Here is a 25,686-nt window from a genome sequence, read left to right on the forward strand (position 1 = left end):
CTTCCCTTCTTGCCCTCATGTTTTCAGCTGATTGAGCAATTCTCAAACAGCTCTTCCTGACGTCCTGGCCTAAGGCAGGAAATGTGTGTTCTTGTTCTCATCTCTTGTACAAACTGGTATTTCCATCATCTTCAGACAGTGGAAGAGGATTTTCTTCTCTTCGTCTCTATTCCCAACTGCACAAGGAGAAGAGAGGAAATCCTCTCCCCAGCTGACTGTCCCTCTTCAGTGCTCGGTAGCTTCGCATCTTTCTGCATTGGCTCCAGGTGGGCATTGGGTGTCCAAATCAGCTCCAACTGTCCAGGGGATGGTGAGGAAATGAGGAGCTCTTGTTATTCACTTACATAAGGACAAGAGATTGCAGGTTCAAAAGTGTGATGGGAAAAGTGTTATTGGACAGGGGCAGTGATGGTTTGTGTTCAAAGGAGGGGTGGAGATTTCTGCTTGGAATGTTCTGATTCTTCACTCCTGCCGCCCGTCTCGCCAGGGCAGTGGAAAGGTGAGTGTCAGTCACTAGATGGCTCTCACATGGGAAGGGCACATGGGGCAATTTGTAGTTATTTGGAAAGAACACAAAAGGTGCATCTACACGAGAAAGCGAGATGGAAGTAGCAAGCACAGCTTCGAAATAGCACGTGCCACATCTCCACGTGAGACACGCTACTTCAAAGCTGCAATAGATGTGAGCCAGTGTGATGTCAAAGCTGCAGCTCCTATCAGAAGATGGGAACAGAGCCCTACGTCGACATCTGACATCGAAGTAGGACATGTGTAGACATTCCACGTCCCTCTACTTCGAAATAGTGGGGTCCGCAATGGCAGCAGTCGGCTGTTAGGAGGACTTCCTGGACTGACTCTGAGCTCCGTGACCTCTGGGGCTCTGAGTGAGGAGAAGGTGCTCCACGGAATGGGGAGCAAGCAGCAGAACGCAGAAGTGTTCCCCAGCTGGCCAAGAGCCTGACCACCCGCGGTCACCCTGCCCGCACCCCTCACCGTATCAGGAGTCAGGTCAAGGAGTTGCAGCAGGGTTACGCCTGGGCGCAGGACTCGGCCAGCCGGTGTGGGGCTGTTCCCACCACTTGCCCCTATTACTGCGAGCTCCTAGCCATCCTGGGCCCCAGCGACACCTCCTCTCCCCGGCCTTCCTTGACGCCATGGCTGAGGAGACCCAGCAGGACGTGGAGCCTGAGTCTGGACCGGAGCCCAGCCCCGCACCCCCAGGGCCAGAGCAGGAGCCAGTCACCCACCATCCAAGTGGTCCAACAGTGAGGCTGAGCTTGTGCTGGACATCCCCTCCTACGGCTCCAGCCAGGCATCTGCCCAACGGGCGTTCCCCGACCACGGCGCTGGACTGTCAGGTACGTACCCCACAGGGCACCACCCCCCAGGGCATGACCCTGGCATGCCTGGGCCTGGCAGACGACAGCCCACGGATTAGGCCACGGCCACCAGTGCCCATCAGCACCCACACCCTTGGGCAGTCCCATGCGCCCCATCCCCCCATGTAAATAGTTAGTGTGTCTCGTTTCCCCCATGTCCATACTGAGTTATGATGGTGTTTGTTATGTTCCACACTCAGAGGTGAGCTTTTTGGTTGTTTAACAAGGAATCAGTTTTATTTTCACACACACCCGTGTTCTGTGTGGGGGCAGTGAGCGGGTTGTGGGGGTGGTCAGTGGGTGGTGGGGGCTGGTGTGTGGGTGATGGGGACAGTGAGCGGGGGGTGGGGGTGGTCAGTGGGTGGTGGGGGCAGTGTGCAGGTGGTGGGGCTGGTGTGTGGGTGATGGGGATGGTGAGCGGGTGGTGGGGGTGGTCAGTGGGTGGTGGGGGCTGGTGTGTGGGTGATGGGGACAGCAAGCAGGTGGTGGGGTGCTCAGTGGGTGGTGGGGGCAGTGTGGAGGTGGTGGGGCTGGTGTGTGGGTGATGGGGACAGTGAGAGGGTGGTGGGGGTGGTCAGTGGGTGGTGGGGCTGGTGTGTGGGTGATGGGGACAGTGAGAGGGTGATAGGGGTGGTCAGTGGGTGGTGGGGGCGGTGTGCAGGTGGTGGGGCTGGTGTGTGGGTGATGGGGACAGTGAGCGGGTGGTGGGGGTGGTCAGTGGGTGGTGGGGGCAATGTGCATGTGGAAGGGCTGGTGTGTGGGTGATGGGGACAGTGAGCGGGTGATGGGGGTGGTCAGTGGGTGGTCGGGGCGGTCAGTGGGTGGTGGGGCTGGTGTGTGGGTGATGGGGACAGTGAGGGGGTGGTGGGGGTGGTCAGTTGGTGGTGGGGGTGGTCAGTGGGTGGTGGGGGCGGTGTGCAGGTGGTGGTGTGAGTATGCAGGGTGTGCATGAGGGGTGGCCTGGGTGGTGCTTACTGGGACCACCCCAGTGAAAGTACTCCCATACGGCCCCGCAGACATGGACCCACTCTTGGTGGGCCTGATGGCTCCGGGCAGCAGCCCAGCTCACCTGTCCTCCTTCGGGCACCCAGAGGTGCAGCTGATGGTAGTGACACATCCGTGGGATGGCTCTAATGCCACAGAGCACCTCAGGACAGCTGAAGAAGAAGGGGGACCATGACTACATGTGGCCAGAGGACTTCCATAAACAGCCCCCTGCCTGGCTCCTCCCCTCCACCAAACCCACCCCAAAAGCAGCCTGCACGCTGAGGCCAGCATCACAAGGTGGTACAAAATCAGCCAATCTCCAAGTGGGGCTTCTTTACTGCAGGGCTCCTTTTAGCAGTGGGGCAGGAGATATGTCCCAAAGAGGCATCCCCAGCTGCTGAGAAGCACAGAAGAACTCAGGGCTTGCCCAGGGTGGCACAGTTGAATGGAGACCTGCCCCAGGGCTTGGAGCTGGTGCTGTGGAAGGACCTGTTGCAGTTGGGACAGAGAAACATTCTCTCCCCTGGGCAAGTATCTGCTCTTTTCCCAGCTGTGCACTGCCCAGCCCAGCCCAGGAGCTGGGAGAGACCAGAGCCCCTGATTCAGCCTTGGGAACAGGCCCTTCCTCAGAGGCAGCTGCCCTTGTCACTGGCTGCAGCTGAACCAGGGCTGCCCCCACCTGGCCCCCATGTCTGGCTGGGTACTGCACCCCTGCACCCTGGCAGTGTTTGGGTCTCTGCTCTCCCCGGGCAGCAGCACTGCAGGGGACTGAGGTGAACACAGCACTGCTGGGCTGACACTGGAGACAGTCTGGGGTCTGTGAGGCAAATGAAATCATCCCACCCCTTGCGGCCAGAGCTCAGCTCAGGCTCACACAGATGGCCTGTGCTTGGAGTCTGCCCAGCACAGGAGCTGGGAGGCGGCATGCTCAGCTGTAGTGGAAGTGGCATCACACACTAGCCTGGAACTCAACACAGCTCAGCCGGCTGGTGACTGGAAAGGTTCGATAAGAGCTGGATTTGCACACGTGCATTCAGAGAACAATGGATTAGCAGTCCACTGCCTTCACCCCCAGCCACCTCACCCAACATGCCTGGAACCTTTTTGTACGGCCCAACTTCACCCTGCCAGGAACCTTTCTGCCACTCGCTGGCCGGCCGGGGACACAGGAGGGGCAGGTTTTGCCCAACAGGGCTACGCTCACTCCTGTACCCTGCAGTGCTGCTTGCTGGGGTGAGCAGGGCCCTGTTGTGCCCTGTCCTGAGAGCAGCACAGCCCGGCCGTGGTCAGTCTCTGCTCTGGGGCTGGGCCCTGCACCGGCTCTCTCCATGTGTCCCTGCTGGGTGGATACGGACCAGGGCCATGGCCGGCCATCGGCAGGGTTTGCAGCCTTTGTGTCTGCTCCTGACATGCTCTGCTCCTTTCCAGCTGCTCCGTTAGCACAGCAGCTCCAGCTGGCTTGGCCCCTTCTCTGCCAGGCCAGGCTGTGAGGGAGGGGGCGGATGGGGAGCAGGCTGGGGTGGGAGGCAGGTTCAGGAGCAGGCTGGGGCTGGGAGGGAAGGTGTGGGAGAGGGCAGGGGCACTTGCCTGGCACAGCTTCTGTTGGCTGAGAGGCAAAGACAGCTCTGTGGTTCCTCGCCAGGGACATCAGTGAGGGAAAAGCCTCCAGGTACGTGCAGGGACACGGTTTCTGTGCACTCGCTGCAATGCACCTGCTGGGCTCTCCTGCTGCAGAGCAGGGTCTGGTTCAACTCCTGTCACAGGGGCGCTGGGCTTATCAGAGGGAAAGGTTATGGCAGAAAGAGACGAGCCCTTGTGGGCATAAGGGGGAGCTCGAAAAACAGAGGCATTGAGGCTTCTGCCTGGTTTTGAAGGAAGGACCTTTTGTGCGTTAGGTAAATGGAATAACGACTACGCTACAGGAGCTTGACCTGCTGCTGTGTGGTACCTTGCCCTCCCCTCATTCACATCCTGAAGCCACTGCTTGCCCTGCCACATGCAGGTGGGGGCCCTTATAAAAACTGGGGGGAGTCCTTCACCGGCTCAGCTGCTAGAGGAGAGGGAAGCAGCTGCACTCACAACTGGGACTTTCAATTTCAGCTCTTCCAGAACTGAGGTCCTGAGTGGTTATGCAAGTAAGACACGCAATATTTAAATCTGCACCTCATTTGCATTTCCTATTGGCCACATTTCCATGCCACTTCCAAAAGGGCTGGGCAGTGTAGCCACAGGCTTCGTGTGTCAATGCTCCACAGGACTTTTTGAAAGAGCTGCAGCTTTTTTGAAAAAAAAAAAGCTCTCCAGTGCAGACGTAGCTGTGGGGGAAAAGGTAGAAAAGCAGAACCAGGCTCCAGCCTAAACATTTGCAACAGGTTATCACAAAGAAATGTGTGTGTGCAGAACAGAACACGAGAATTCTTTCAACAACTTCAGAACATAGAAATGTTTAAACACCAGATTTATTCTCTCTCCTCACACGTGCTTTAAAAAAAAGTAATTCTCAGCACTATGAAATCGATATCAAAACTTTCTCAGAAGAGCTGATCACTTAGGCCGTGGCTACACTTTCAAAAGGGGGATACTAATGAGCCATTTCAACAGATGCTAATAAAGCTCTGCAATGCATATGCAGCACCTCATTAGAATAATAGTGGTCACATGCGGGGAGTTGAGTTATGGTAGTTCGGGGTGCACAGGGCAGCGGGGGGGGGTTACGTTTCAGTAGTTCAGGTGTGTGGGAGGTTTAGGCTTGGGGCTGCAGGGCTGGCGGGGGGTTAAGTTTTGGCAGTTCAGGGTGCACAGGACAGCGGGGGGGGTTATGTTTCGGTGGTTCAGGTGGAGGGAGGTTTAGGTTTGGAGCTGCAGGGCTGGCGGGGGTTTGAGTTTTGGCAGTTCAGGGTGCACAGGGCAGCGGTGGGGGGTTACGTTTTTGTGGTTCAGGTGTGTGGGAGGTTTAGGTTTGGGGCTACAGGGCTGGCAGGGGGTGAAGTTTTGTCAGTTCGGGGTGCACAGGGCAGGGGGGTTACGTTTTGTTGGTTCAGGTGTGTGGGAGGTGTAGGTTTGGGGCTGCAGGGCTGGTGGAGGGGTTGAGTTTTGTCAGTTCAGGGTGCAGGGGGCAGAGTGGGGGTTGTGTTTCAGTGGTTCAGGTGTGTGGGAGGTTTAGGTTTCATTGGTTAATGCACCTTAAGCACAACTCAAAATCCCACCCCCTTGGCCCTGGCTCACCACACCTGGCCTTGTGCAGTCCCAGTTCAAGCCCTTGAATGTCTCTGGATCACCACCCACCGTGCAGCTCTGACTCACCCCCACCACGTTCAGCTCCAGCTCAATCCCCTGCATGGCCCTGGCTCAACTTCACCATCTGCAGCTTTAACCCACCCCAAGCTTCACCCTGCTACTCCCCTGCCACAGCCCCAACTAGCAGCCAGGCTTAATCCACCTCAGCTGCCACCCAACCCCAGGACTTACCTTTCAAAAGGAGCTCCAGGAGCTCAGATGCTCCTGCTGCTTCCCAGGCTGCAGAAGGGGCCTTCTGCCAGGAAAACAGCTGGTTCCCAACTGACGCAAACGTCACGTCATGTGGGGGTGCTGGGAACACAATCCTGGCACAGCTGCAGAGACTGCTGGACTTGCTTAGCCATGTGATTAAGCCAGAAACCAGCTCCCTGCTGTGGGGTCTGTGGTTGTGACCCCATAACCCCTTCCAAAGCACCGATCCATTAAGGACCTTGCTGTCTTGATTCTGTCTGCAAGGCCAGGCTGCCCTGCAGACAGCACTTGGACTATTGACTGTGGCCGCAAGTTTACGCTGCCCTGTGAAACATAAAGGGGGTTCTGAATACACCACCCCTGACAAGAGCATAAATATGAAAATACCATTTACTCCTTATAACACGAGAACGAGCATCACTGAATGAAATTAATGGGCACCAGATCTACCAGAACCAGATAGGAAGCATTTTTCACACAGCTCACAGCCAACCAATGGAACTCCTCACCAGAGGAGGTTGTGAAGGTCGAGATTAGTCCAGCATTCAGTCCAGCATTCAGAAGTCAGAGGAAAGCAGAAGGGAGGAGTCATCCCAGGCTGCAGCCCACCACAACTCCCCTCCTCTGGGAACCTGCAGCAGGGGGCTGCCAATGCTGACAGCTCCATGGGGGGGCTTGAAAAACACAGTATCAAAGGTAGAGAGATCCCTGGCCTGCAGACCCCCAGGAAGAGCCTCACCCCCCCACCAGAACCCTGCCCCCACTAGTAGAGGAGCCAGGAGCTGTCAGCAGCTCTGCTGTGAGTCCGTCAGCATCACGGATATCATTAGAATGTACATGGTGGGTCATATCAAATACACACATGGACCAGTCCTGTCTGCTAACAGTAGCCAACCCCAAAAAGAGATGATAACAAGGCACCACTGGGAGTTGAACCCAGGATCCCCTGCTTACAAGGCAGGTGCTTTGGCCAGCTAAGCCATGGTGCCTGTTCCCAGGCAAGTTCTCCTGTCTGCCCCCACCTCACTCCTTCCTGCCCCATCTGGGCCTGCTTAGCTCTGCTTGAGTGGAGATCCTGTCAGGCAGAGGAGCCTGTGGAGTTTAACTCCCAAGGGGGGTGACTCTTTGGACAGGTCTGGGATAGAAATTTCGGTGGTGTCACTCCGTGACTCAAGGGTGTAAAAACTGTCCCCACCCCCCCAGTACAATGTAGACCTCGCTCAGTGCACATATCATCCTGGCAATCAGAGAGCTTTTGTGGTCCACGTTGCTTGGGGAAGGGCAGATTTAGAACTCCTAAGGACGAGGTGATTTCCAGCACAGAAATAAGAGCAGCTTCTGTGACAAATGATATGTTTTTCACAGGTCCCTCCCATGGCATCCCTGGTCAGAGTCCTGCCAGCTGCTCATATTGGGGTTGACAATAAGATAAAGTCTTCCCATTTTTTCACACACTCCCAGGCATTGCTTTTCTCACAGCTTCACCTCACGCCCGCAAGTTTGGCCCTTGCACTTCAACTCAGCTTTGTCCCTCGTCCCTCTGATGCGAAAGGAAAGAGGCCCAGGGCCAGGCTGACAGTCAGGGGAAAGCAGGAGGGAGCAGGAGTTGCAGGCTGCAGCCCACCACAACTCCCCTTCTCTGGGAAGCTGGAGCAGGAGGCAACTAATGCTCACAACTCCATGGGGAGGCTTAAAACCACAGAGAACCAAAGGTGGGGAGAGCCCTGGCCAGGACACAGCCACAAAGAGCCTCCCCAACCCCCAGGCGCCAGTAGCATGTGGGGTGGCTGCTGACACGCAGGGACCAGCATGAAGGAACACAAACAATAATTCCTGAACAATAGACTTGAATCTATGATCCCTGGACCTCAGCAGAGGAGCACTGAAGTGTCAGCAGCTCTCTTACGAGCCCCTGTCAGCATCTTGGAAACCAGCAGAATGGGCATTGGGGGTTATATCTCACATCCGTGTGGTACAATGTCCTGGCAGGTTTCCTGAAAGGGCAGTAGTTGGGCACCCCTGGGACAGGAAACCAGGGGTTCCTGTTTAGAAGGGAGGTGTTTTAGCCAGCTAAGCCATGAGGCCTGCCTCAGCCTGAGCTCTGGGGTCTGCCCACACCTGACTCCTGCCAGCCACACCTGGGCCTGCTTCGCTCTGCTGCAGTTTAGATCCCATCCGGCAGAGGAGCTGGGGAGGTTTAACTCCCAAGGGGGGTGACTCTTTGCACAGATCCGCGCTAGACAATTGGGTGGTGTCTCTCAGGGGTGTAAAAAACTGTCCCCCACCTCCAGAAGACCTACTGCAGTGCCCAGATTGTCATGGCAACCACAGGGCTTTCATGGTCCACATTGCTTGGGGAAGGGCCTTGGCCATTGGAGACCCAGAGGACAGGTGTCCTGGGACTGCTGTACTGGGGAAACTGTGGTCAGTGCTGGAAGCTCCCTAGAAATGGGGAACTGGCGACATCTGAAAGATTTGGTAATCATAGCACATGACCCAGGTTAACCTTTGTTTTAAGGAGAAATCGTTAAGGCCAAGGAGGCCGGGGTGCAGCAGCTTTCGAACCCTAATGGGCTGCTTCTTTGCAGGGAGCAAAATGGAGGGAAATGGAAGAGGGCACTGGAGAAGCTTCGCTCCCAGCCTGATGCTGCCTTGGAAAAGAAGGAAAAAAGTCACCACTTCTGTTGGAGAACGTGGGCATTTATCCCAAAGCCTCTCGTGTGCTAAATGAGCCCTCTGCCAACTGAGCTAATTCCCCTGTGTCTGAACATAATTTCTGACTCACCCATCTTATTCCAGAGGCCACAGCATCCCTGTGGCTGCCCATGGCTACGGCTGAGGGACACAAAGGCTGTGTGTGCACAGCAGTGTTCTGCCTCAATAAGCGATTCCAGGAGAGGGATTCCAGAGTTGTTGATTCTGATATCGCACAGCTACACACAACATGGGTTTGGAAATACTGCTCTGATATTTGGACATTCAGCATCTACAAACAATGGAACCTGTTTTGAAGCCCCTTTTTCAAAAGAACTATTTGAACTAGCTGGAATCATGATCCCAGGAGATGCCCAGCCAGGGCTCTGCTCTCTCTCTCTCCCTCTCTGTCTCCTTTGAGCTCCTGGCCTTAGGCAGGAAAAGTCTCTTCTTGGCCTCAGGTCTGGAGAGGAGCAATTGATGTTTCTGTCACCCTCAGAGAGCAAAAGAGGATTTTCTTCTCTTCAGTTCCATCCCCATATGCCCCAAGAGGGCAGAAAAAAACCCTTTGCCAGCTCACTGTCCTCCTCAGCACTCTGTCGTGTCATGTCTTTGCACATCAGCTCCGTTTGTGCCCTGCACCTATAAATGATCTACACATAGCCAGGAAAGGAGGAGCTCTGAATTTGTGTTATACACTTATACCAGGACAATGTTTTGAGCGCTCTGCCACTTGAGCTAACTCCTCTGCCTGGGAACAACTCTCTTAACCCACTCACCTTGTTTCTGACCCCATACTGGGACTCTTTCTGCCCCTGAATCTTCTCTTTGTTAAGTCATCCCATCTCCTCCTTGCAACGTGTATGCCCAGAAGAGAATCCCATGGTTGAAGAAACCATAGCTCTCTCTCCGACCTGATCTGCACAACCACACATTTATCTCCATGGTTCAATGATCCTGGATCTTTTCCTTCAACAGGGAGAATGGCCGAGAGCACTTGAGGACCTGTGGATGCTTCATCCCGATGGGTCACTTCTTCAAAGACTCTTCCTGGGGTTGCTTTGCTTTGTAACTCTTGGCCTTTACACATGAGTGGCCCTGTTTACTTCTTGTCCCTCTTCAAAAGCTTGGGCACCATCCGGTCACACAATGATCCTGAGGCTAAGTGGCCAGGATGTGGTAAGATACTCTTGTGGTGAAAGGGTCAGATCCCATCTTCTTCCTTACCATCAGTATCCTGCAGTCCCCTGCGGCCACTGGGTGAACCAGGAAGTAAGGCAGAAATGGGGCAAAAGAGGAACTCAAGCTGAAGGAAGCTGCCAATATTCCTCCTGCCTCTCAAGGACACTCGCAAAGGCAACAATAGCTGAGAAAAACATTTCCAACATTGAGATGGAAACTTTTGAGCAGCTGCTGAAGTAGCTCAGTTGGGAGAGCATTAGACTGAAGATCTAAAGGTCCCTGGTTCAATCCCAGGCTTTAGCAGAGCTTTTCCTAACATAGGTCCCAGAGCAATTAGTGACTTGTTGGGTCCTTGCTGCTGGCAAATGCTCCTGAAAAGGACGTTGTCAGACCTTTCCGGACACCTTGGTGCTTGAAGGCTTTTCATTTCTTCTCTTGCTCTTCCTCAGCAAGGGGAGGGTGAAAAGACCCCATTGTGCCCACTCTCATCCAGTCAACTACACAGAACTTGCTGAGAGTTCCCGAAAGTCCACTGCTCCACCCGCTGAGCTAGTGAAAGGCAGCTCTTAGGGCCTCTCACCACCACTTTCTCTAGGTTGGCCTATCCACGTGTCACAGCACATGCCACACAGGTGGATGGCATTGCAGGGGAGGCTCAGAGGAAGCCAGCGGAGATTCTGTGGTGCGCTGGTTATCCCAAAAGTTTCCAAGCTGAAATCAGCAACAAACACAGGATGTCATTTGTGTCCTGGCATGTGTTCCTGCTTCTATGGCTGGCCTGGAGCCTGGCATTCCCTGCCCCTATGAGTGCCAGCAATCAGACAGCCTGCGGTACCTTTCAATGAGCCAAGGGAACACTTTTGTTATAAGTGAAACAAAAACCATCCACCAACAGCCTTGGCCAGGGAGCCTGTCCTTCCTCTCTGGCTGCTATGAGCAGAGGCCCAAAAAAAAGGACACAGGCTGAGTGGCTGGCAGGGAGCAATCAAGAGACCTGATGGGAGGCGACTTCAGCATTCACAGGTGGTGTGGATGGCAAGTTAAAGGAATGTGGATTGGATAAACGAACGGTAAGATGGATAGAAAGCTGGCTAGAAGGTTGGACCCAGTGGGACGTGATCAACGGCTCAATGTCGGGATGGCGGTCGGTTTCTAGTGGAGTTCCACTTCGGTTCAGTTCTGGAGCCTGGTCTGTTCAACATATTTATCAATGACCTGAATGAGAGGTTGGATTCCACCCTCAGCATGTTTGTGGATGACAATGAGCTCGGGGCAGAGGTAGATATGCTGGAGGGTCGGGCTACGGTCCAGAGTGACTTCAAGAAATTGGAAGACTGGGCTGCAAGAAATCTGATGAGGTTCAATAAGGACAAGTGCAGAGTCCTACACCTGGGCCGGAAGAATCCCAAGCATTGTTAAAGGCTGGGGTCTGACTGGCTCAGTAGTAGTTCTGCAGGAAAAGACCTGGGAGTTGAAGTGGACGAGAAACTGGAAATGAATCAACAGTGTGCCACTGTAGCCAAGAAAGCTAACGGAATATTAGGTTGCATCAAGAGGAGGGTTGCCAGTAGATCCAGAGACGTGATTATTCCTTTTTATTCGGCTTTGGTGAGGCCACATTAGAAATACTGTGTCCAGTTCTGGGCCCCCAGTTATAGGAAGGATGTGGTTACACTGGAGAGGGTCCAGAGACGGGTGACCAAAATCATGAGGGTGCTGGAGCATGTGACCTATGAAGAAAGGTTGAGGGAATTGGGACTCTTTAGTCTGCAGAAGAGAAGACTGAAGCGGGACTTGATAACAGCCTTCAGCTTACTGAAGGGAGGCTGCAAAGAGGCTGGAGAGAGGCTGTTCACAGTGGTCACGGATGGTAGAACACGGAACAATGGACTCAAGTTGCAGTTGGGAAGTTCCAGGTTGAACATTAGGAAAAACTTTTTCACTCGGAGGGTGGTGAAGCATTGGAATGGTCTCCCCAGGGAAGAAGTGGAGTCTCCATCCCTGGAGATGTTTAAGTCTCGTTTTGAAAAAACCCTGGTGGGGCTGATCTGGTGGGTCTGGTCTTGCCTCGGGCAGGGGGCTGGACTTGATGGCTTTCTGAAGTCTCTTCCACCCCTGTTCTATTATTCTAGTGCAGCCACCCCCACCCCTTTGTCCTATGGATTGAACAGCTCTGATAATAGACAAACCCCCAAAGGACCATCACTCCTTTGCTTTCACTTACCCCAGCTCTGCCCTCTCCACCTCAGCTGCTGCTCTTCGCATGGAGTCTTTTCCAGGAGCACACACCCAGCTGGCTGCAGTTCTCTCCCAGAGGCCAAGGGAGGAGGGTTGATCTCACATCACAGGAGCTGAAGAGGGAGAGGGCGGGAAAGGGCCTCTGAGAGAAATCCTGAGCACGGACTTTTCTCATGTGACTGGGGAGGTTGAACTGAGGCTGTTTTTTGTGGCCAAAAAGTGGGTGTGTCAGGAGAGGAGTTTGAAGCTGTGTCTCCCCACAGAGACCTGAACACCCAATTGAGGGCAAGGGAGACACTTTGGTCAGGCACTTGTGAACACTTTGCCACATGCATTTGACTTTCACACACACTTAACTCCTTCAACTGGGTGATAGAAGGTAGGAAAGTTGTTTCTTGGGGCCTGGCTAGTTCTCTTGATCACCAATGAGCTGTTTCCATGCAGTGTCATAAGTTCAAAGCCCATAGTGGGCAGTTTTCTTCTTGCATTGATTGTCTCATCCCACACAGGAATCTTCTCACACCTTTCACTGACATGTTGGCCTTTGGTAGCAAATGACTGTTCTTGTCCTCAGCTCTAGCAGAAGCGACTACATTACCAATTGCTATTTCCATCATCTTTGGAATGTAGAAGAGGATTTTCTTCTCTTCAATTCTATTTCCACCTGCCCAAGGAGAGAAGAAAACCTCTCACCAGCTGACTCTCCCCCTCGGGTGCTCTGTAGCTTCATGCCCTTCTGCATTCGCTCCAGCTGTGCACAGCGGGTATAAATAAGACACACCTATCCAGGTGAGGGGAAGGAAATGTGGAGCTCACAGCTCATGTTACTCACTTCCAGAAGGGCAAGAGAGTCAGGGTTCAAAAGTGTTTTGGGAAAAGTCTTATTGAGAAGAGGAAGATGAAAGTTGTGTTAAATAAACATTGGTCCTGCTTGAGGGCCTGTGGCTGTCTGTGGGGCAGGCATGATGGGAAACCTCTTCACAGTGTGTAACAGTGGTGATTTTCAGGGGAACTTTTGCACATTCTGGGAACAGGAGCAGAGAAGTCACAGGACCTGCAGCTCATAAGCCATTACCTGTGCACAGGCGTAGAGCTGGGTAGAGCAGTAAAGGCGTAACAAGCCTGCACTGCTGTGTGGAAGGGGAAACTGAGGCAGTCTTACTGAGAAGTTTACCTCAGACTGCAAGAGTCAGAGTCCTGAGTCCTGTCCATTACACAAGAGGAGCAGCTGCTTGTGCTTAATTGACACTTTTCTCCCCCAGCTTAATGTGCTCTACATTTATGGCTTGTTTCCACCTGCTCCCTCCCCTTGGCCTGGCAGGGCTGTGACTGTGCTGCTGGACCTCCTGTGCACTAGGATGGAGCCTGGGAACACCGTGTCTGCCTCTCCTAAGTGCTGTGGGTGCAAGCACTGGCTAGAAGAGAATCCATTGATGGTGTTGCATTATGGTTTCCTGTTTTGTTGAAGGAGTCCCTGGGCGGTGGCAGGAAACAATGAGTGGATATGAAAATTGATGGTTGGAAGGTCTGGCTGTGTTTCGACTCCTTGTGAAATAGGGAATTGGAGAAGTTATTGCACCATTGTTATTGGCAAAGTTTTGAAAAGTTCTTGGTGCCCTTTGCTTGCCCATTCTTCAAAGAGAATGTGGCTGATGCACTGGCTCCTGAGAACACTTCAGAAAAGCACCAAACTGTCAGTGTGCGCTGCAGTGTTGTGGTTTGCACTTTGGCCTAAGCTGTAAGTAGTCACTTGTTGAGGAACAGTGCTCCTTTCTCTTGTTATTTCTTCTGTGGGGCCAACTCATTTCCGGAAGAATCCTTAAGAGCGCTGCCTTCCTCCTCAGTGTGGTTTTTTTCCATTCATGAAACTTTTATATCTAAAGATGGGGCAGAATAAGAGCCAATAAGAGCTCCCGTCTCTTGGGTGCTTGATTGCCACCTACTTTGCAAATATGAGCATAGAAGAATGAGCTCATGGGAATAAGGGGACTTCGAAGTAGGCGGGGTCCTTTCAAAAAGGAGCCCTGTCTGGACGCTCCGCGCGGCGGCAACAAGTGTCAATTTTGAAGCACCGCTGCCGCCCACATGCTAATGAAGTGCTGAATATGCATTTCAGCGCTTCATTAGTAAACTTCAAAATGGCCATTTGCATGGCCATTTCGAAGTTTGGGGCACGTGTAGACGTAGCCAGTGAGTGCTGCTTTTAGCTCTGTCAGCATGGCTGAGTGAGTGAAAGCACCTGGTTCAAAATATGGTCTTTACCTCCCACGGGTGCTCTGCTGTTGAAAGAGAGGTGTAGGTTCAAATCCCACTAGTGACATCAATTTGATTTTTTCAACATCCCCAACTGGCCTCTTTTCAATGTCTCTCCTGACATTGCCCCACCCCTGCTCCAGGTTTCTGTGAGAGCAGTGGCAAGACTGAGGCCTAATTCAGACATGAACTTCTTGGGAAAGTGATGGTGAAACTCCTACTCTGGCAGTGCAGCCACACAGTCAAGTGGCCAACATCCACCATATGTACCAAGCTCCTGCTCTCTACTCTGAGAACTGCACAAATGCCAGGCTTGTAATGCACCAAAGGGGTTGTATCCCCATGTGTCACCAGCCCCACCTTGCAGTTGAGCCTTGGGTTAGTTGTTTGGGCTCAGTCTGTGGCCAGAACAAGGCTATGGAAAGGGGATGGAGCCACACGCCTGTCTGTGGTGCCTGCAGCCCCCTGTGGGGGAGAAAGAAAAACAGGCTCAGTCCCCCTCTCTGCTCACACAGGGGATGGAACTGCTGTGCGGATTTTCATAACATCAAGGGGCTCAGAAAGAGCCAAAGGCATTAACTTGATTCCGTCACTCCTTCCATCACACTCCCTCTTAAACTTCCCTGTTTCCTTCCGTCCCCTATTGCTCTGCCGCTGGCTTTTAAAGCTGCTCACCGAGCTCAGGCCTTCCCCCTCCTTAGCCACACAGGGGCAGGCTGAGCCTCAGGCTGATCAAAGGCAATCAAGGGAACAAGGGATCAAACCCGCCCAGACACACAATCCCACCTGACACCATCACTGACATGACCCCCAATCAGAATCAAACTTCACACAGTCCAGAAAACTCACTTCACTCCCACCAGCCCATAGTACACTCACGGGCACCTCTTCAGCAGCGCCATCTCCTGCTCTCCCTCTTACGCTCCCCTGGCTGCAGCCCCCTGTCCAAGACCTCATATACAGTCTAACCCTTCTGATGGAAGGAATTGGGAGCAACCAGGGCTGGGTTCATCTTCGAGGGCTTCCTCTTCATCCATCTCACACTTGAGCCCCCACCCAGTAGGCTGGGAAATTGTCACACCCCCTGGGCACCTCGCACAGGCAATGCTTCCCCACGCGCAAGCACAGAGTCTGAGTGTAGAAAAGGACTTTTAAGAAAAGAGGCAGAAAAGTCAATTAGCAACAGCTTGGGAAAATTATCACACCCAGAGTTCATAACCAATCCTCAAGTAACTGGCCCAGGTCAACTGCATTGAGAAATGTCCTTGGCCTCTCAGGCTCACCAGTGCAATACAGTCAATCCACACACCCAACTTTCTCTGCACCTCTGAATTCAAATGCCCCACTTATGACTTGGTCCAGTCCATGTGGGCACTGACACCTCACACTGATGAATTCCCTCATGTTACATATGCTCCAGTCCAGTGTTCTGCTTGCTCTTCCCAGCCATCTGCCAGTTGTCCACCTTCTACTTCTCCTACCAACTACCCACAGGTCATGCCACCTGTTTGCAACTGTGTGTCTAGTCTGAGGCAAAACCCTGTGATTTAAAATTTTGATATCTATAAAAGGACAGCCTCATAGAAAGGCATTAATACCCAGCTCTATCTTCGAACAGGCAAGAGGGACTGGTCAAACAAGACTTTAAACCAGGGAGCCCTGTGCAATCCATGTCTTATGCAGTTACATCGACTGCCCTGTCCCCCACAATGACCTGGGACATTGGTGAGATTTCACAATTCTTCTGCTGAGTGTTAGCATAAATTGTGATTTTACAACAATGACTTTACATTCGAAAACAGCTCATTGCTTCCTTGCTACCCATCAGGCTTTGTTTGCAAGGTATCACACATGCACACCTTTGCATTCTCATGCAAATTATCTCTGGGCGACACATTCCTCCCAGCCTTCAGCAGCATTGAGTTCCCGCTGGCACATAAATGACATCAGCAACCTAAATTAATCTATCCAAAATCAGGCCTAATTGGTCTAGAAAATCCCTGAGGGGTACCAGAAATCATTCCCTTTTTGGCACGTTACAAAAAGAGACTTGGGGAGAAAAATCACCTACTTGAGCAAGTTCCATCTTTGTGCTGCAGCCGCCGTCAGTGTTCTGTGTAAGGTGTGGGCTTGTGTGAGTGCTCAGCAGAGATTCCAATGCTTCCCAGCTGGTTAGCAGAGCATGTCCACCTCGGTATTTTTGTGTCCACTCATGGTGTGCATTTGCTCAGACATAATGTCTGGGGGGGGTGGGGGGGCAACAGAACTGTGAGAGGTTTCTAGGGAAGGGACAAGGGGCCATACTCCACATTCCCACCAGGGTTGGGATGGGGCTGGGATCATGAGGAAGTGAGGGCAAGGGAGGGGTCCAATACGCTTGGGTTAACTGAGGCTGCAAGAAAGGAGGGAGGGGTTGGGGCAGATTGGGTGGGAGCAGGGCAGCAATGTTAGGGACTGTGGGCGGATGTGTGGGGAGAGCTGTGGGACACTGTGGAGGACATGTTGGGCAAGGGCTGTAGAAGTGGCTGGTGAGAGAGTGGGAGGCTGGGCCAGCTGGGTGGTCGCAGCCTGTGTGAGGGTGTCCAGACAGCCTGTTATCCAGTTGGGCTCCATCTGACCTGGTGGTATCCCAGGTGGGTCCCAGGAGGCTGTTGAGCTCCTGGAAGTGGGGCAGATGGTGGCCGCATCATGGGCTTGGCAGTAGACCTGCCACAGTTCCTTCACTTTGCTCCATCGTTGGTCTGCTTTGCAGGTGGGGTGTCCCTTGGAGCTCAGGCCAGTCAAGAGGTGGCTGAAAACTGCAGCATCCTGGCACCAGCTTGTCATGTGGAGCAATAGCTCCTCATCCCCTCAGAGCACCAGAATTCCTTGACCTTGGCCTCACTCCTGGCTGGGTTTCTGAAACCCCTCAGATGGGTTGAAGGGGAGGGTCTGGGGGATACAAGGCTCCAGGTCGTTGGCCATGGATTGCCACAGGATTGGTTTTGGGAGCCATAGGCCGTGTCTACACGTGCCCCAAACTTCGAAATGGCCACGCAAATGGCCATTTCGAAGTTTACTAATGAAGCGCTGAAATGCATCCTCAGCGCTTCATTAGCATGCGGGCGGCAGCGGCGCTTCGAAATTGATGCGGCTCGCCACCGTGCGTCTCATCCAGACAGGGCTCCTTTTCGAAAGGACCCCGCCTACTTCGAAGTCCTCTTATTCCCATGAGCTCAGGAAGGAAGTGATTCCACTGTGAGAAGTGTGCCTAGGTGCCGGCTTTGGGAAAGCTGCTGCGTGTAAATGAAAATGTTCTTCTATTTGCACCTTGTTGCAACAACATTTTCTGAATTAGAAAACTATTTTTTTCCTATTTCACACTGAACTTTCTCCAGGGCAGAATGATCCCCCTCCCCCACCATCTGCTGCCCCAGGGCCACAGTCCCCTCGAATGTTCCCTGGGGACGTAGAATACATTTTGCTCTGTGCACCAAGGCCTGGGCAGATGTGCACCTCCAAGAGAAACACCGGCTGCTGCCTGTGGGGCTCTGCTAATTAGCCAGGCAGCACCTGCATCTCTCCTGAGCAGCCGCCCAAGCACACAGCTTCCAGGGACACTGCCGGGGCCGGGGCTGAGGAAAGGGGAGGGCAGCAAAACCCACCAGCTGTCTGGCAGGGTTCCTGACCAGCCTCGGCCCACCGAGCATTCACCAGGGCCTCTGGCCTGGGGGCAGTAATAGTCTCACAGCTGTGATGGCCGAGTGGTTAAGGCGTTGGAGTTCAAATCTAGTGGGCTTCCTGGGTGGAGGTTCAAATCTTGCTTTCAAAAAGGCCTGTGTTTTAGCCACACCAGGACAACACAGCTGCACACGCCCTGAGACACTGCCCAGGGACTGCCTGGGGGCCGTCTGTGTCAGAGGTGAGGGGAAATGCTGGCAATGTGGGCTGGTCACCATGCGGGACACAGGCTGGCTGCTGCTCGGCCCAGCCTGTGTCAGCCCAACAGCGCTGCACTCACCTGTGTCCCCTGCAGAGCTTCTGCCTGGGCTGAGCAGGGCCCCAAGCACAGCCAAGGGTGTAGTGCCCTGGCAAGGAGGGGGCAGCCCTGGCTCAGCTGCAGAGTGGGACGTGGGCAGCTGCCTCTAAGGGAAGGGCCTGTTCCCAAGGCTGGTTCAGGGGCTCTGGTCTCTCCCAGCTCCTGAGCTGTGCAGTACACAGCTGGGAAAGGGACAGACACTTGCCCGAGGGGGAATGAATGTCACAATCTCCTCTCTGCCCCAACAGCAATAGACTGATCTGCAGAACCAGACACAGGGCCTGGGGCAGGTCTCCATGTGACTGTGCCGAACCCTGTGCAAGCTCTGGCTTGTTTTGTGCTTGTCTCCAGCTGGGGAACAGCCTCTTCAGGACACATCTCCTGCCCCACATCTAAAATTAGCCCCACAGTTATGAGACCTCACTGAGGATTTGGCTGATTTCCTCCCACCTTGTGACATTGCCTGTAGACCACACGCTGCTTTGGGGGTGTTCTTACTGAAGGTTTGGTGGTGGGGAGCAGCCTGGCTCAGAGACGTTATGAAGATTCTCAGGCCACATACGGTCATGGTCCTCCCCTCCTCTTGCACTGCCCTCAGGTGCTCTGTGGCTTTTGAGCCATCCCATAGAGGTGTCAGTATCAGCAGGACAGGTGAGCTGGGCTCCAGCCTGGGACTCCTGCTGTCCCATGATTTTTTTAGCCTGGTCTTGGTGCTCCTTTCTTTAAGTGCCATGTGTGCAATAGGAATAGCCTGGCACCTCCAGGACAAGTTGTGAGGGCATCAGGGGCAGCCATGAGAAACACAACCTCAGACCACATCTATCTCTACACACACTGGTGAGTTCTAGGTCACCAATATATTGCAGGTGGATTGGTGAGTCAGCCCAACCAGACACCTGGCTCCAATGGGCTTCATTCATCCAGCAGGAGGATAAAGCACTCACTCGGGTACTCCTGGGGATAAAATAGCCAAGCCTTTGGAAAAGAAGAGGTATACAGTAGAGAACCACCAGGTCCCACTGATATTTGAACTCAGATTGCAGAATTGAAAGTCCTGAGTACTGCCCCTTCCACCATGCAACCCATAAGCAAGTGTATTTTCTGAGCACCCATGACTTTTTCCTGGCTGGTGTTGGGGAACCCTGTTCCCCTGGCGTACAGTGTCCCCCAAAGGTCCGAGGCTGGAGGTCAAAGCAGTGAGGCAAGAGTGAGATCTAAAAGGAAACTTTATGATGCATGCATGCAGGCTGCCAGCTTCCAAAGAAGTGGGAGCCATGAGAACCAGTTCCAAGGACTCTTTCCAGTTTGTTTGGACAGTTTAGTTGTTAATTGTCGTCTTTAACATATGAAAGTCTCAGCAGAATTGCCCTGAGACGTGTCTGCAAACACCAGCTGTGCTTGAGGCCAGTTTACACTACAAAGGTACCTGATAACACAGACAGAGGAGCCTACAGGATAAATTGTCTCTAGGCAACAAAATAGGGACTTCTCGTTGACAGGGTGGGGACTTCAAAGAAGTGCAGATGACCCCCTTGTACCCGCTTACAGAGTGAGTCTGGTTAGTGTGAAAAAACCTCTTTTAACCCTGAGAGCAGTTTTTTCCCCCACACACCTTTTTGCTCTCTTGTCACACCACTGTCAGTGTGGAGGGGGCCTGCGAGGTGAATTGCAGGAATGGTCCCCTGAGCTGCTCATGAACTGTATGCAAGGAGGCATCAGCTCATCTCCTGCTTCTCAGAATTTTTTTCTTGTTGTGAAGAACGTGCCAGCAGGAACTCAGTGCTGCTGGGGTATTGGGGAATGTGCCCTTCAGAGGTCTTTGCCACGAAAATGTAAAGGGGTGCCCATGTGGTACCTTGTAAACAAAGCCTGATGGGAGCAAGTGAAGCAACGATTTTTCGTCTATTGTAAATAACTTGTTGTTGTAACGTGACAATTTGTGCTGTCACCCAGGGTAAGAATTGTGGAGTCTCACCAATGCTTGAAGGTGTTGTGGGGTACGGGGCAGTCACCACTGCCGTGTAAGATATGGGTTACACAGGGCTCCCTCCATCAAAGCATTATGAGGTGGAAAAGGGGAGGAATAGTGGTTGATTGAGCTTGCTGGAAGCCTTTGGGTGATACAGCAGGAAAACTGGTGTGACTATTTCTTCCCCCTGCTGTTGGAAGGTAGAGCTGGAGATGGGTCTATAACTATTCTGTAAGAATCCATCCTGGTGAGACTGAGATGCTGTACGTAGGTCCAGAGCTGAATACCACTCGGGACTGAAATCCCCTGTGAGCGGGTAGCTGAAGCCCTGGAGTGCTACAACCCCAGGGTTCTGTCCACTGCAAAACCCACAAGAGAGTAGAGGGGCATCTGGTGTGAGAAGCAGCCAGCAGGTGTGCTGGCGGGTGGGCAGCTGGCAAGGGAAGCGGAACGATGGTCCAGCACAGAGGTTGCATTACCTCCTGTTCAGTGAGGGAACGCGTCAAGGGCCCCATCGACACCAGCCTCTTCCTTTTGGAAGGGGCATGGTCATGAGTGAGGTCAGAAGAAGCAAAGAAGGTGCCTCCATGAATATTCAGTGCCTCATTAGCATAACGGAGGACACAGGGATTGAAAAGTGCCACTTTCGAATCTTGTGCCGTCTGTGTAGGGGGGGCCTGTCGAAGGGACCCCCTATTCTTCAAATGTCCCTTCTTCCTGTTTAGTTTTATGAAGGGGCGAGTGTAGACAAGTCTAAAGTGATTTGTCAGGGCCTGCACGGATTGGGCAGACTTGTAAGTGGGCCATTTGAAGTGGGTAGGGAGAAAGTTTGGGTGTGGATTGACTCTTTACAGTAGAGGACTGCTGAGCCTGAGAGGCAAAGGGCGCTGTTCCATCTAGTTTAGCAGGGACACTTAGTTGAGGGTTGGTTGCGAACTCTGGGTGTGGTATTTCCCCAAGCTTGTGCCATATGACTTTTCTGCCTCTTTCATTAAAAGCTTATTTTCTCCACTCAGACTCTCTGCCTCTGAGTGGGGAAGCATTGCCTCTGCCAGGCGCCCAGGGGTGTGAGAATTTCCCGGGCTACTGGGTGGGGGCTCCAGCCGGTTCTATGTGAGGTGGATGAAAAGGGACCCCTGGACGTTGAAACAGGCCTTGGTTGCTGCCAACTCATTCTGACAAAAGGCTTACATGACACAGCTGTAGACCATCTCATTAGAGTGAGCTCCCTCTTGAGTCCCTCAGTAAATCAAAGGGGTGACCGTGCTTCAGTCTCTTTCATAGAGTACTAGAACTGGAAGGGACCTCACGAGGTCAACAAGCCCAGTTCCCTGCACTTTACCTTGCACAGACTCCCCAAATGTCAATCAAAACCGCAGCAGCTAAGATGAAACGTTAAAAAGCATTTATTCCCCACAAGCAGATCAGTTGCATGTGCTTCGAGGTGCTATTGGTGCTGGAGTCCAGAACTGCTCCAAGAGAAAGAAAAGAGAAATTCTGGTCTAATTCCTAAATGTTCTCAGGCTGAGCCAGATTGGAAGGTTTCCCTTCCCCATAACTTCTGGCAGTTTGTGCTTGCTGGGATGGTTTTCTGGTTTGGACAAGTCAAAGGTTTCTTTGTCTTTCCAACACTGTTGCTGCCTTCAGTGTAGGAACAGGAGGAGAGGAGAAACGATCATGTCAATGTCCCTTATTTTACATGCTCCTCTGGGTGCCAGAAAGAACCTCGGTGAGTCTCAGCGCCAGGCAGCTCACGGCGTACAGCCCATTGAGCAGCTGCCTTTCATGGGAACTGTGACTCTGTTACCTACATGTCCCTTAGTGGTGAATGGCCAGGGATGGTAACTTGACATCTAGCTGGGTGTGGGTCACTCCTTTGTTGCTACTGCAGAGTTAGTCCATGGGTGTTTCTCAAAATCACAACAAAGAAAGAACAAATACAAAGAAAGAACAAATGTTTTGTCTTCCAAGGTAAGAAACGTACATTTATGAGAGAGAATTTTATCCCTCATTGCTTCCTTTTACTTGAGTACCCCAGTGGCCTAATGGATAAGGCATTGGCTTTCTAAGCCAAGGATTGTGGGTTCAAGTCCCATCTGGGGTAAAGCCCCTCTCTACCTCCTATTAGTTGCAAGGCAAAGGTGGGGCTTTCATCAGTCCAATAGGGTCCTTGCAGCAGTGGCCCTTTTCAAGTGCAGGAGGCTGCTTTTATGCTATTGAGTTGTTGCGTATTGACATCACTGCCTGATTAGCATCTGTTCAGGCTTCCCAAGCTCTGCACCCCATCCGTGGGCAGGACTGACTCTCCCTCAGCAGGAGAACAGCAGGTTTATTAGCTGACAGGACACAGCATCTTACAGGAGAGTCAGTACGGTAGGCAGAGACAGCCAATCCAATCCGTGTTGGGAAGAGGAGGCCCTGAGGGGCCCCCAGAGCTGGGGCCTTGCCCCCTCCTTTGTCTCTCTCCCTCCCACCCCAGACGAACTGCTCCCAACTCCCAGTTTCAATTTAAACTCCTTGGGCTCCACCTCCCCCTTTGTCTGCAGTACAAAGGTGTTACCTGGTCACCAGGTTACCCTCAGCAGGAGCCCCACAGTCTCTGTGAGCCACTCACACACACACACACACACACACACACACACACACATACCCCCCTACATCACAGCATCTTCTGAAGTGGCGCACTCCCATAGCCCCTGCAAAAGAGAGGCTCGTGTGGCCACATCCCACGTGTGTCAGACAGAAGTTGGGTTGTGGAGAAGGAGAAAGGGGTTGCTTGAGAAAAAGCAGATCCTGAAAATGGGCCACTGTGGGAAAGGAAGAGACTCAAATCTGTGGGTACCCAAGAGGCTCCTGTTACCACCTGCCCTCAGCCTGAGGAGACTGCTGGAGTGAGCTCTCTCCCGCTGGCAGCACAAGCCCTCTCCTCTTCCTGCCCTGGGCTTTGCCGTTCCTCTGTACGTAAGTGACAGACACTCGCTTTTGAGTCATTGATCTTCAGGCCCCTGCAAGACAAACCCGCTTCCCCGGCTCCTTTTCCTCCCCCATGCCAGAGTGGTTTTACAAATGGAGTTTCATTAAACTTTCTCTCTCCAGAACAAAAAAGCAGTAAAGTAGCACTTTAAAGACTAACAAAATAATTTTGAGGTGAGCTTTCGTGGGACAGACCCACTTCTTCAGCCCACAGCCACAGCAGAACAGACTCAATATTTAAGGCACAGAGAACCAAAAACAGTAATCAAGGTTGACAAATCAGAAAAATTTATTATCAAGGTCAGCAAATCAGAGAGCAGAGGGGCGGGGCGGGAGGGGAGTCAAAAATTAGATGAAGCCAAGTATGCAAAAGAGCCACTGTAGTATCCCAGAAAATTTGCATCCCGGTTCAAACCACATGTTAATGTGCTGAATTTGAATATGAAAGAGAGTTGAGCAGTCTCTTTTTCCAAAGTGAAATAAAAATTCTTCAATAAGATGCAAATTCTTAAGTCATTAACAGAATGGCCCACTCCATTAAAATGTACACTGACTAGTTTGTGAATCAGGAATGTTTTGATGTCCATTTTGTGCCCATTAACTCTTTGTCTGAGAGAGTTTGAAGTTGTCAACTTTGATTACTGTTTTTGGTTCTCTGTGCCTTAAATATTGAGTGTGTTCTGCTCTGGCTCTGCTCTGAAGAAGTGGGTCTGTCCCACGAAAGCTCACCAGAGCACTCTGCTTGGAGCCAGCCCCCGCGCCTCTCAGAGAAAGGGAAAATCCAGTGGAGAAGATGACTTGGCTGCACCGGGGGTGAAAACAGGTTCTCAGGGATCCCTATTTCTGGGTGTTTCAAGGAGGACAAAGAGGGCTTGGTGTAAGTGTTAGCCTGGTTGTCTTCCGAGCAGGTGGGCTGAGCTCAATGCCTGAGTTTCTTCCTTCCCTTCTGATAACAGATCAGTCTGTACAGTGGAAGTGTTGGGAATGTGGCAGCAGGAACACAAGGTTACTGAGGCTGGGATTTCCTGAGGCTGGGAGGAATGTGTCTCCCAGAGATCATTTGCATAAGAATGCAAAGGTGTGCCTGTGTGATACCTTTCAGTCAAAGCCTGATGGGTAGCAAGTCAGCCATGAGATTTCGTCTATTGTAAACATCACAATTTGTAAAATCACAATTTAAGCTGACACTCTGTGTAGGAGCTGTGAGATCTCACCAGTGGTCTGGGTTGTTGTTGGGGACAGGGCAGTCGCCATAGCTGCATAAGACATTGATGACACAGGGCTCCCTGGTTTAAAGCATTGTAAAGCAAAAAAAAATAAATAAATAAAAAAAAGGTGGTTGTTGTTTTAGCTAATGTGCTGAGGGCTTGTCCATGTGTTTGTTTGGCAGATATAAACCTATCTTGACTAGCTTTTCTTGCTTGTTAAAAGAAAGAGCTGGGTACTATAATATTCATGAAACCCCACAGAAGATATTAAAAGCTGAAATTACACAGTAATAGTTAAGGCCCTATAAAGCTGAAATCACAGGGGCTGCCTCAGGGCAATTCTCAGCAGTGTAATAGATAAGGGAGTGACAATGGTGACTGGCAGGGGGCTGGAAGGAGGAGTGGTGGATGATGGTGGGGAGCTGATTGGAGGCCAGTGGCTGGCAGGAGGCAGCAAGGGGATGCTGCAGACAAGTGGGCAGCTTGTACTGCCCTGGTGATGTACGTGTGGGCTCTGGGTTTGGGACTGCACTGCCAGAGGCCCTGTAATTGTGTTTGTGGTAAAGGGCCAAGAGCCCCGGCAAGAGACGAGGTTCAACTGCATATGGGGATGGGATCTTGGAAAAGGGGTTTGTCTCTTCTTTGCTTAGATACACTGCATCTGTCACTGTAACCTGGGGGTACGTTATGGTCATTAAACAGGCTGTTTCTATCTCAGACTCTGCGCTTGCGAGGGGGCAGAACCGCCTTACAGGCACCCAGCACGGGGGTGAAATTGTCCCAGGCCACTGGGTGGGGGCTGAAGCTGGTTGGTTGTACCCTTGACAGGAAACCCCCCAGGAGTTGAGCCCGGCCCTTCTGGCAGCACCAGGCATAAATAGAAGGGTTACGTGAGGAAAAGGAAAGGAAGAAGAAAGAACGTGTTGGTTTGCGGGGGCTGCTGTGCTGATTTCAGGTTTAAACTGCTGGCTGAGGAGGAGAGTGGGCCAGGCTGGGGGGGTGTCTGAGCCAGGGGACAGACCACACCAGCGGGAAATGGTGGCCTGACAACTACTATCATTTACTGCAGCTAACTCAGTGCAGTGCCAGGTTTGTGGTGGCTGCTGGTGGGGGGGAGGTAGTGGAGATTAGGAGGGGCCCCTCCCTTAGTAAAACAGTGGCTGGCTGAGTGGGAGGAGAGAGCAGGAGGCTTTCAGCCACAGCCTCCCTCAGAGCAGCTGAGGTGAACACAGCAACCAATTCCCCTTTGGCTTGGTGCGTGGGGAGGGCTTTGAACCAGTGGGGGACATGGGCCAA

At 52.5% G+C, this 25,686-nt stretch overlaps 3 non-coding genes across 3 annotated transcripts; 2 read left to right on the forward strand and 1 right to left on the reverse strand.

Moving 5' to 3' along the window:
* Nucleotides 1–6,770: 6,770 nt before the first annotated feature.
* TRNAT-UGU (transfer RNA threonine (anticodon UGU)) lies at nt 6,771–6,844 on the reverse strand. Its single transcript has one exon. It is a non-coding gene; the product is annotated as a tRNA-Thr (tRNA).
* Nucleotides 6,845–9,961: 3,117 nt separating this feature from the next.
* Nucleotides 9,962–10,034, forward strand: TRNAF-GAA (transfer RNA phenylalanine (anticodon GAA)). The gene has a single exon. It is a non-coding gene; the product is annotated as a tRNA-Phe (tRNA).
* Nucleotides 10,035–22,240: 12,206 nt separating this feature from the next.
* TRNAR-UCU (transfer RNA arginine (anticodon UCU)) lies at nt 22,241–22,313 on the forward strand. Its single transcript has one exon. It is a non-coding gene; the product is annotated as a tRNA-Arg (tRNA).
* The last annotated feature ends 3,373 nt before the right edge of the window (nt 22,314–25,686 follow it).

Source organism: Carettochelys insculpta, chromosome 7, assembly GCF_033958435.1.
Source record: "Carettochelys insculpta isolate YL-2023 chromosome 7, ASM3395843v1, whole genome shotgun sequence".
Lineage (NCBI taxonomy): Eukaryota > Metazoa > Chordata > Testudines > Carettochelyidae > Carettochelys > Carettochelys insculpta.